Source organism: Babylonia areolata, chromosome 8 (assembly GCF_041734735.1).
Source record: "Babylonia areolata isolate BAREFJ2019XMU chromosome 8, ASM4173473v1, whole genome shotgun sequence".
Classification (NCBI taxonomy): domain Eukaryota; kingdom Metazoa; phylum Mollusca; class Gastropoda; order Neogastropoda; family Buccinidae; genus Babylonia; species Babylonia areolata.
In genome coordinates, this window is record NC_134883.1 from 31998764 (window position 1) to 32008542 (window position 9779).

The following is a 9779-nucleotide window of genomic DNA, read 5'->3' on the forward strand; positions in this document are numbered from 1 at the left end:
GCAAACTGGCACAGCACAGACCTTCAAAGTTCCAGGCCAAGGAAGCAATGTTGCGGTTGCAGTGTGGGTTGAAGGTGTGCAGCAGGGAGAAGCCATGGTCACAGTCCCACAGCTTGACATCGTCCCCTGCTGAGGCCAGCCACAGCCCTTCCATCACAGGCCGTCTGTCCGCTCGCCTTCTGCCTAGCACCGCACAGCAAAGCTCTGCCAAAGCCATCAATTTCATTTCAGTTCACCAATTTATTGATCAACTCTTGTAATTTTTTTTTTTTCTTTAGCAAGATAAACGTTCAACATTCATCTAAATGAAGGAAAGTCATTACACAGTAAATGTCCAGGCAATATCCACATTTCTTCCCCTGTGCTCTTCTGTTTATAGGACGGGAAAACTTGTACACTGGTTAATAACACTGTAATATTATATACTCTACATTTCTTCCCCTCCACTCTTTGACTGGCCTTCTTTATGTCTCTTGACAGGGGAAGAAATGTAGAGGATATACTAAATGTTATTTAAACAAATTTATGATTTTTTCCATCTTGGGAATGGAACTAAATGGAAAGATCACAAGGGAAGAAATGTGGATATTGCCAATGTCAAAATGAGCTCTCTTTTTTTAACATCTTCCAACTGACAAGCTACTGAGTGCAATTATAAAGTTTTGTACTAACAGTGCTACCACCGAAATAACAGGAATAGTAAGCACACTGGAAATGTTGAGCCCTCCATTCAGACCTGTGTATGTAAATGTGTGTGTCTATGTCTGTGTGTGTATGTCTGTGTGTGTGTGTCTGTGTGTGTTTGTCTGTCTGTCTGTCTGTCTGTGTGTGTCCCTGTGTGTGTGTGTGTGCGTCTGTCTGTGTGTGAGAGCGTATATACTATGTGTGTGTAAAACTATTCAAAAAAGCTGCAATAAAAGCATTACTAGCAGTACTAGAAGGTGTCAGAGTTGTAATTATGATAGCAGTATCAGAAACAGGGCTGGGATGATGGGTTCCTTGTAACTTTTACTCCCCTCATAACAAACTAATTTTAGTCAGATACACCATATGGTACTGGCTTTTTTCTTTCTTTTTTTTTAATGGATACACTAATTCTTTTAATGAAAAATCAACTGATCAAAACTGGAAAAGCATACTGACACATTTCCAGATTTTGTGACTGAACCAAGTCGGTTTACATTTGATAGAATTTGGTTATGCATATGCTGTACAGATTTTTCTGTCAGGAACTTTTAATAAACTTTTAATGTTATAACTAAAGCTACCATAGATTGTAATATACTGTGAAAAGTGTAGTTTCTGACATTCTGGTTTTGCCACTTGTACTTTATCAAGATCAAGATCTGATTTCTTGTAATTCTATAACTATCAGAATAATCAATATAGTCTTCCCTTAATAATCTTCTACCATTTTATTGACAGGTGGCAATCAAGACAAAAATTAAATTGTAACATTTGTGAGATATGTTTTCCTTTCTTTCAATGTAAGGTTGTTGTTTTTTCATTTTTGTAACTCAAAGAATGTGTGTGTGTGTGTGTGTGTGTGTGAGAGAGAGAGAGAGAGAGAGAGAGAGAGAGAGAGAGAGAGAGAGAGAGTGTGTGTGTGTGTGTGTGCATGTGTGTGTGCGTGTGTGTGTGTACATCGGCATTGAACATCAGACATAGACTGATACAGGGCTGAGAATGTCCGAAGACAAATGTTCTATTACTTTTTTTATCAGCGAGGTCATTGTCAGATACATTTTTTCGTGAGCTTGGACATAATGTGTAACAAACTTCCATGACAAGTCAATCCACCCCAAATAGGCAGTTGAGTCATAACATGGCCAACATCATCACACATGCAATCTCAAAGCAGATTCAGCATTTGATTGACCAGAATGTAATGATAATGTCTTTTGAGCATGCGCTGGAGAGGAAAGCGTCTCACAGGAAGAGGTAGACTAAAAGAATCTTGGTAAAAGTCGACTTACATAAGATAAAAAAAAGGCAACATTTCAAGCATTTGAACGCAAAGCCCATTATAAACTTATTCCTTAATCATCTATCAAATCAAGTCTCTGTATCGTTCACTGCAGTATTATATGTGTTGTGCTTACACACACACTTTAATCAGTTAGAAGCATACTTGCGTGGGTAACTGTGTGTGTGTGTGCGTGTGTGTCACAGTGTATTTGTGTGTGTGTGTGTGTGTGTGTGTGTGTTACCGTGTGTGTGTGTGTTACCGTGTGTGTGTGTGTTACCGTGTGTGTGTGTGTGTGTGTGTCACTGTGTGTGTGTGTGTGTGACCATGTGTGTGTGTATCACACAGCCAACCAACAACAAATCACTACGTTAGTGTGTGTGTGTGTGTGTGTGTGTGTGTGTGTGTGTGTGTGTGTTAGTGTGTGTGTGTAACTATTAAGTGTGTGTGTAACTGTAAGTGTGTGTGTAAGCGTGTGATTTCTGTATGCTTGTGCATGTGTCGGAGAATGTAGAGAGAGACAGAGAGAGAGAGAGTGGGAAAGAGTGAGTGTGAGAGCGAGTTTACTGGAACATACCCTACCCTCTGACCCAAACGTTCAAAATTGAATGTTCCAATGTTTTCAGTTTCAAACTCCGTCTGAAATTCTACGAGTACAATGTAGCTACCTGAACAGATGCTGGGAAAGGAAACCCAAATATGTCCGTACAAATTACATCACACGTTGAATGTCACAGCTGACCAACTGATGATATAAATAATTTACAATTCTCTCGACAAGTTCAGTCCAACAGGCTCTTGACAACAGTTGTGTTCCGAAAACCCTACCAACCACTGCCAGAACACAGAGTAATATCATTCACTTTCTCGGCAATGAAGCAATGTTGTGCAAGATGCGAATACTGAACGATCGACAAGTAAGAGTACTTATACGTACAGATTGTCTTGCTCAGGGCACAGAAACACTATCAGCTGGTCTCTTCGCAAGAACTTTCGATTGCCCTGATCATCTCTTTCCGGTCTGTTTACAATCCCGCCTTTCAGTCATTGGGGCTGCACTCGATTTGGACCTCAGCGGAACGAGTCCTCGTTGACGTCCAAGCGACAATCTGCCTGAGTGCTCACACACACACACACACACACACACACACACACACACACACACACACACACACACACACGGTGGAGCGGTGGAGATGCTGAGATATCTGGGTATAATGAATGGGTGGCCCATAGCTCAGGAACAACTTGATCTAAAAGGTTTAAACTATGTATACGTCTGTGTGTGTACGTGTGTGTGTGTGTGTGTGTGTGTGTGTGTGTGTGTGTGTGTGTGTGTGGTGTAGTAGTCGTAGTCGTTATATACAACTTAACCATTTTTGTCCCCATCTAATCTTTATCTTCACTTCTTTCCTTTTATTTTATCTATTTATTTTCTTCTTTTGTTTGTTGTTGTTGGGCGGGGTATGCAAGTACACTTCTGCAAGAAATTAACCTGCATTCATTCTTCATAATCAATTTGTTTTCCTTTTAAGATGGTATTGGTGTCCAGAAGATTTTTGAACGTGTTAGTATTTAGTGCAAGTTTAACTTCGGTTGGTAGTGCATTCCATATTTGTGCAATTTGGTTTGCCAATGAATTTTTTCTAATGTTGGTGTTGCAGTGTTCTAAACTTCTTTTTTTTCCTTGTACTATCATAATCCGTCATTCTAAAGATAGCATCAGTGTCTTGAATTTACATCACTTAATTATGTTATTTAATATCTTAAAAGCTTCAATCAAATCTCCTCTTAATCTTCTACCTTTTATAGTGAGTGTAGATTTAAGTATGTAAGTCTTCAGAGTTGTTGTTAACTCATATATTCTTGCAATTCTTTTAGTAATTTAGTTGCCCTTCTCTGGACCCTTTCTATTTCTTTTGATTGTCTCTCAAGGTATGGGTGCCATACAGTATTACCAGATTCTACATGTGATCTATATAATTAATGCTTTATATAGATTGAGAAATATATCTTTATCTAGGTAATTGAAGGTTCTCTTAATTACACCAATCATTTGATTGGTTTTATTTATAATATTATGTATATGTGTATCAAAGGATAGCTTATTGTCAAACATTATCCCTATGTCTTTCTCACTATGGCTTTTCTCAGTATTCTGTGTCATGTTTTCTATTTTCAAATAGTAATTGTTATTTGGTTTTTTCCCCTTTGTGCATTACTTAACATTTTGAAACATTAAAATAAAGGTTCCATTTGTCAGACCATTCTTGTAGTTTATATGTAACCAAGTGCTCTGCTTGCTTCAAAAAATGTTTCACGCACAAACTGAATAGCAGACGACATTTTCGCAACTAACCCGCCGGCCTTCAACGACCTGCGCAGAATGTGTGACGCCATTACCGGTTTGAACGCAAAGCCCATTATAAACTTATTCCTTAATCATCTATCAAATCAAGTCTCTGTATCGTTCACTGCAGTATTATATGTGTTGTGCTTACACACACACTTTAATCAGTTAGAAGCATACTTGATTTCATTTAAACGTTCATCAGTCTAAAGATTTCAGCTGACACTAAGCTTACGTCATTTTGTCCTCCTCACCAGACAACCCACTCACTGCTCGACCAGTGTCACAGTACGCTATTGGTTGAGCTGGAATCTGTGTTTCTGCTCCACCGTATTCATTTAATATCTCTTTTGTCGGATCAGTAAACTACAAGTATTATATACTGGCAGAATCATCGCAATTCCATCTTTAAATCTATCCCATTTATGTTTGCCTACGTTAAGCTGATTTAACGCAGTCTGTAATTTTCAGCGACGAGCTCGTTAAAACTGACCCTTTTCAGGTGACTTAAATTAAGATTATGAATTCATTTTGAATAATCAACACTTCATTTTATACTCATTAGAAAGTAGGCTTTGAGCTCTTTCTTTTGCGACTTATCCGACGTAAATTAGTTCAGGAATCATTTAGAAATTCATCACTGAACACCTTGTAAGAAACACAGTTGTTGGCTGATTTGAGCCAATCTGCTTTTCAGCACACGCGATTGTCTTTGCAGTCCTCTTAACTTACATAAAGTGGCACAGTGAGTGATGAGTGGTCACTTCATACCTGGTCAGTCATCTGAGCAGAGGCGCTCTCTCTCTCTTGCTGTGTCGCAAGCAGTGTGTGTGTGTGTGTGTGTGTGTGTGTCGTGTATGTTCCCACAACGGCTGACATCTCGCTACGTATCACTGCACTGTCTTCTTCTTTATCTCTTCTCTCATTATCTTTTATGTTTTCCTCTTTGTTCTTCTCTACGTAACTATTGTAAATAAAACAATAGAAAAACCCTTTTGTGACTGGCCTCTATATGTTCCTGGTCTGTGCGCGGGAATTCTTGTCTATCCTTTAATACAGTATATCATCATTAGTTAGTTCTTTTGTACCGTCCCCTTATATACCACTCGGTTCATAACTCGGCCACAAAAGTGGCGTCGCCGACAGGATATTGATCCTTGAGAATATCCTTACGACTGGATAAAGATCCATCACAAGATTGATAAAAAAATCATTCCCTTTAATGTTTCAATTCTTAGTTTGTCCAAATTCAATCCATGATCCCTAAACCCCAGTCCTTTACCACCAAGTGTACGTTGTTACAACTTAGCGCTGTGAGCAGATGATGTGTCAGTTCTTCAAATATCTCTTAATAAATCACAGCTCCTAGCCAAGCTTACTTTATTACATATATAAATCAGTTTGCAATGTGAGATTGTTGTGTGTATCACTGTAAATCTTAGCATCATCTGCAAAACTTTTACACTTACTTTGTATACAATCTGGAAGGTCGTTTATATATATTGTGAAAAGTACTGGTCCAAGAATACTGCCCTGTGGAATACCACTAATTAAGTTTGCACAAATTGACTTATTTTCTCCTATCTTAACTAATAATTATTGTGTTCTACCTGTTAAGAAGCTTCTTGTCCAGTTCGGTAAATTACCAGTAATACCATACGAGGCTAAGTTTAATAACAGTTTTTCGTGTGGGACAGAATCGAATGCTTTTTCAAAGTCTGAATAAATTATGTCAATATTGTTTACTGCTATCTCTCCTTTTAGTCAGATCTTCGATTACTTCTAGTAGTTGCGTTATGCATGATTTATTCTGTCTAAAGCCATGCTGATATTTTATATAAAGGTTATATACTTTCATATGTGAAATAACTGCATCTCTAATGAAAGATTCTAAAATTTTAGACACTATATATGTTAAGCTCACTTGTCTATAATTGCCTGGTTCTTGTTTTGACCGTTTCTTGTAAACAGCTGTTACCTCAACCATTTTCCAGTCGTTTGGTATGCAAGCACTTTCAAGAGACGTATCACAGATGATGCTCAGTAGAATAGCCAACTCTCTGCTTAATTCTTTTAGGAGCCTTGGAGGTATTTGGTCTGGCCCTTGTGCTTTATATGGGTATAAGGCTTTTAATTTATTTTCCATTACTATAGGGGTGACCCTAAGACTGCATACATTAATATTTCCTTATCTGGAGCTTTCTCCAAGGCTAGGTAAATTTGTAACAGTCTCTTTTGCAAAAACACTTGCAAGGAATGTATTCTAAGTGTCTGCTTTTTCCATATCTGTTTCTGCTAAACTACCATCTTCTTTTTTCAGTATTCCTATTCCCGTTCTTAGTTGTTTTTTTTCCTGTACATACTTCCAAAACATTTTTCGGGCTTTTGTGTGTGTGGGGGAGGGGGGGGAGGGGGGGTGCGGGGGGGGGGGGGGGCGTGTTTTTTTTGTTTTTGTTTTTCGGTGGGTTTTTTTGTGTTTTTTTTTTGGGGGGGGGGTTGGTTTTTTTTGTTTGGTTGGTTGGTTTTTTGTTGTTGTTGTTGTTTGTTTCTTTGTTTGTTTTTGTTTTGTTTTTGTTTCTTTTGTTGTTGGTGGTGTGTTTTTTTGTTTGTTTGTTTGTTTGTTTGTTTTTTGTTTTTGTTTTTGTTGGTTTTTTGTTTTTTGTGTTTTTTTTTGCTAGTTTCTTTCGTACTCTTTCTTTTTTTTCGTTTTTTTTTATATAGCTTTTTAAATGAATTTACAGCATTTATTCCTTTCTGTTATATAAATAGGAGTAACCTGTTTTTGTTCTGAAGAAATGCTTATATAATCTATATTTCTTTTTGATGCTTTCTCATTATTTTTTTGTTCATCCATAAGGATTTAAATTTCTTTTCTTGTCTACCTGTAGTTTTAGGTATAAATTTATCCATAGATTTAAGTATTAGTGTCTTTAAATCATTCCAGCATTTGTTAACATCTTGTTTATCCATGTAAGTCCAATCCATTTTATTTAATGTTTCTATTATTTTATTATTATTTCCTTTTTTGGCTTCTTTAGGCTTCTTTAGGTCAAATTTATGCTTAATTTCTGCTCTTAACTTCACCGTTGAAATATGGAACTGGAAAACCAGAATATCATGGTTACACTTTCCTAGAGGATCAAAGTGATGGATTTCACTTACCAACCTGGTATCGTTCACCATTACTAGATCTACAATGCTAGGTCTTTGACCTGTTCTATTTCCTGTTGGTCTTGCTACTTTTTGAGTCAGGAAAGCATCTCTCAGATATTCTATAAAATTATCATCGGAAGGGCCAGCCCATGAACCACTCCCCTGTATAGCTGGGTAATTAAAATCACCCATAATACAAATTTTGTCAAAATTTGTCATTTATTTAGATTCTAACAGTTCAAATAACTTTTCAATAATCTGTTCTGATAAATTTGGACTTTTGTATATACACCCAATTAATACTTTCTCATCATTTGCACTTTTAAATTTACACCATACACTTTCAAAAGCAGACTTACTTAGAATAGAATATTCCTGGGCTTTTCATTTGCATTTGTGAAAATATCGTAATTAGGGATACTGCAGTGCTCTTTTACATTGAAAAGGTATCTTTGGTTTCTTGGAATTGTTTCAGTTAGGCCAATAATGCGTGGTCTTATCTCACTGACTCGTATTTTAAATTCTTCTAACTTATTGGGTAGGCTATCTACATTACTATACATTATAATACAATCACTAGAGAGAAGAAAATCTTTACAGCTATTTACAGTCAGTATGTTTTGTGTTTGTAGTCACTCCTTGTCTTGGCCATTGGTCCCATTGCCCTTTCCCTTGTCAGTAACTGGTCGGTCGTCAGCATTCGTGTTTTATTGTTGTTGTTAGCACTATTTTGCCATTTCTGATCACCAGATCTTCTAACAGTTCCCTTTGGCCATTCTTTCCTTTTTTTTCAGCCAACAGTTCTTGGAATTTCTGTCTCTCTTTCAGTGTCAAGTCATTATTTATGTATACTCTCTTCCTGGGGTCACTGATTCCTTGGTTTGTGTGAACTGCTTTTTTCATTATTTCTTTCTTCTTATTTTCTGATGTCACGGTCACTTTTAACAATCTGGGTCTATTCCCCTCTATTTTAAAAACCCAGTCTCATTGGGTTTGTGAGCTCTTCCTTGTCCATTGTCACTTCACATTTGTCCATGATCTTCATGATTTCCTTAATATCGTCTTATTTCTTTTCTTCTGCAGTAGGCTTGCTATTTTCTGTCAAACTCACTGTCACTATGTTGACCTTCCTTTTTTTCTTTTTCCTCCCGTTATTCTAGAGCTTCTGTCAGCTTTCTGTCTACAATTTCTTCAATCTTCTGTTCCTGCTTCCATCCCCCAATTTTTCTTTCTATTGCTTCCAGTCTCTGGCAGAACATGTCCATCATTTTGTCAAGTTTTGACTCTAGTCTGGACTTCACTTCTCTCTTGTCTGCTGTACAGGGTTCACAGACCCATTGCAGACCCTTGTTTTCCGTCAGTTGCCTGAAAAGATCAGACTTCACTTTAGCACACGTTTGGTGGACCCAGTGCTTGCAGTTAGAGCACTCTACAGATGGCGTCGCCTCTTCGCCATCCTCACAGGGTTCATCACAAATTGGGCACTGCCATAGTGTCAGTTGAGACAGGGATGGTCTACCTCTCTGTTACTGCCACTCTGCCTGTGCCAGATGCCCTGTTCTTAGGTGTGTTTGAGCTCCCTCCCCACCCCCTCCTCCTCCCTACCGCACGCTGACTCGGCGGTTTCATCTTTGCACACAACTCTACAGTTTCACTGTTTTCCTCTTTACAAGGACAATATATCGAACAATATATTGGCAGTATATCGAAACAACACAATGTCAAACAGAACACAAAACTGATCAAAATTGTTACCTTATTTCCCATGTTGGTGGTGAAACAGAAAAACAAGAAATAAAATTGTTACCTTTATTCAGTTGTTGGTGCAGAACTAGAGGTGCAGAAAACAAAAAACGAGAGTGAAATTCAGTTGTAGCACAATCACTATACAATCATATTTGAATTGATTTAGAAGTCTAGTGTCATATAGTTGGCCAAAAACTTTGAAAATGCTTGGAGCTCCTGAAATGTACGTCCGTCCATACGCGCATAATGCTCAGTTGTGTGTGTGTGTGTGTGTGTGTGTGTGTGTGTGTGTGTGTGTGTGTGTGTGTGTGTGTGTGTGTGTGTGTGTCTGTGTCTGTGTGTGTGTCTGTGTGTCTGTGTGTTGGCATTAACTCAGTGTTATATATGCTCTTACATCTCCAAATAAAAGTTGCGTCTTGAGATGACAACCGAACTAAAACACAATATACATTTTGTAACTTTCATTTTGGTGCCTTCACACTGTGGGATTTCTTCAACTGGATAAGCGAGCAGGTCAGGCTGCCAGAAACGTAGGCAGGACGCAATTGTGAAGGCCCAGTCCTC

The 9779-nt window shown here is 38.0% G+C and overlaps 1 pseudogene across 1 annotated transcript in view; it reads right to left on the reverse strand.

Moving 5' to 3' along the window:
• The window catches only part of LOC143284743 (uncharacterized), a 35898-nt pseudogene extending 32902 nt beyond the window's left edge, over window positions 1-2996 (reverse strand). Inside the window, exons 1-2 of the transcript XR_013055604.1 lie at window positions 2904-2996; window positions 22-204 (exon numbers count right to left, since the gene is read on the reverse strand). The product of XR_013055604.1 is annotated as an uncharacterized LOC143284743 (transcript). The remainder of the gene's footprint in view (window positions 1-21; window positions 205-2903) is intronic.
• Window positions 2997-9779: the final 6783 nt, after the last annotated feature.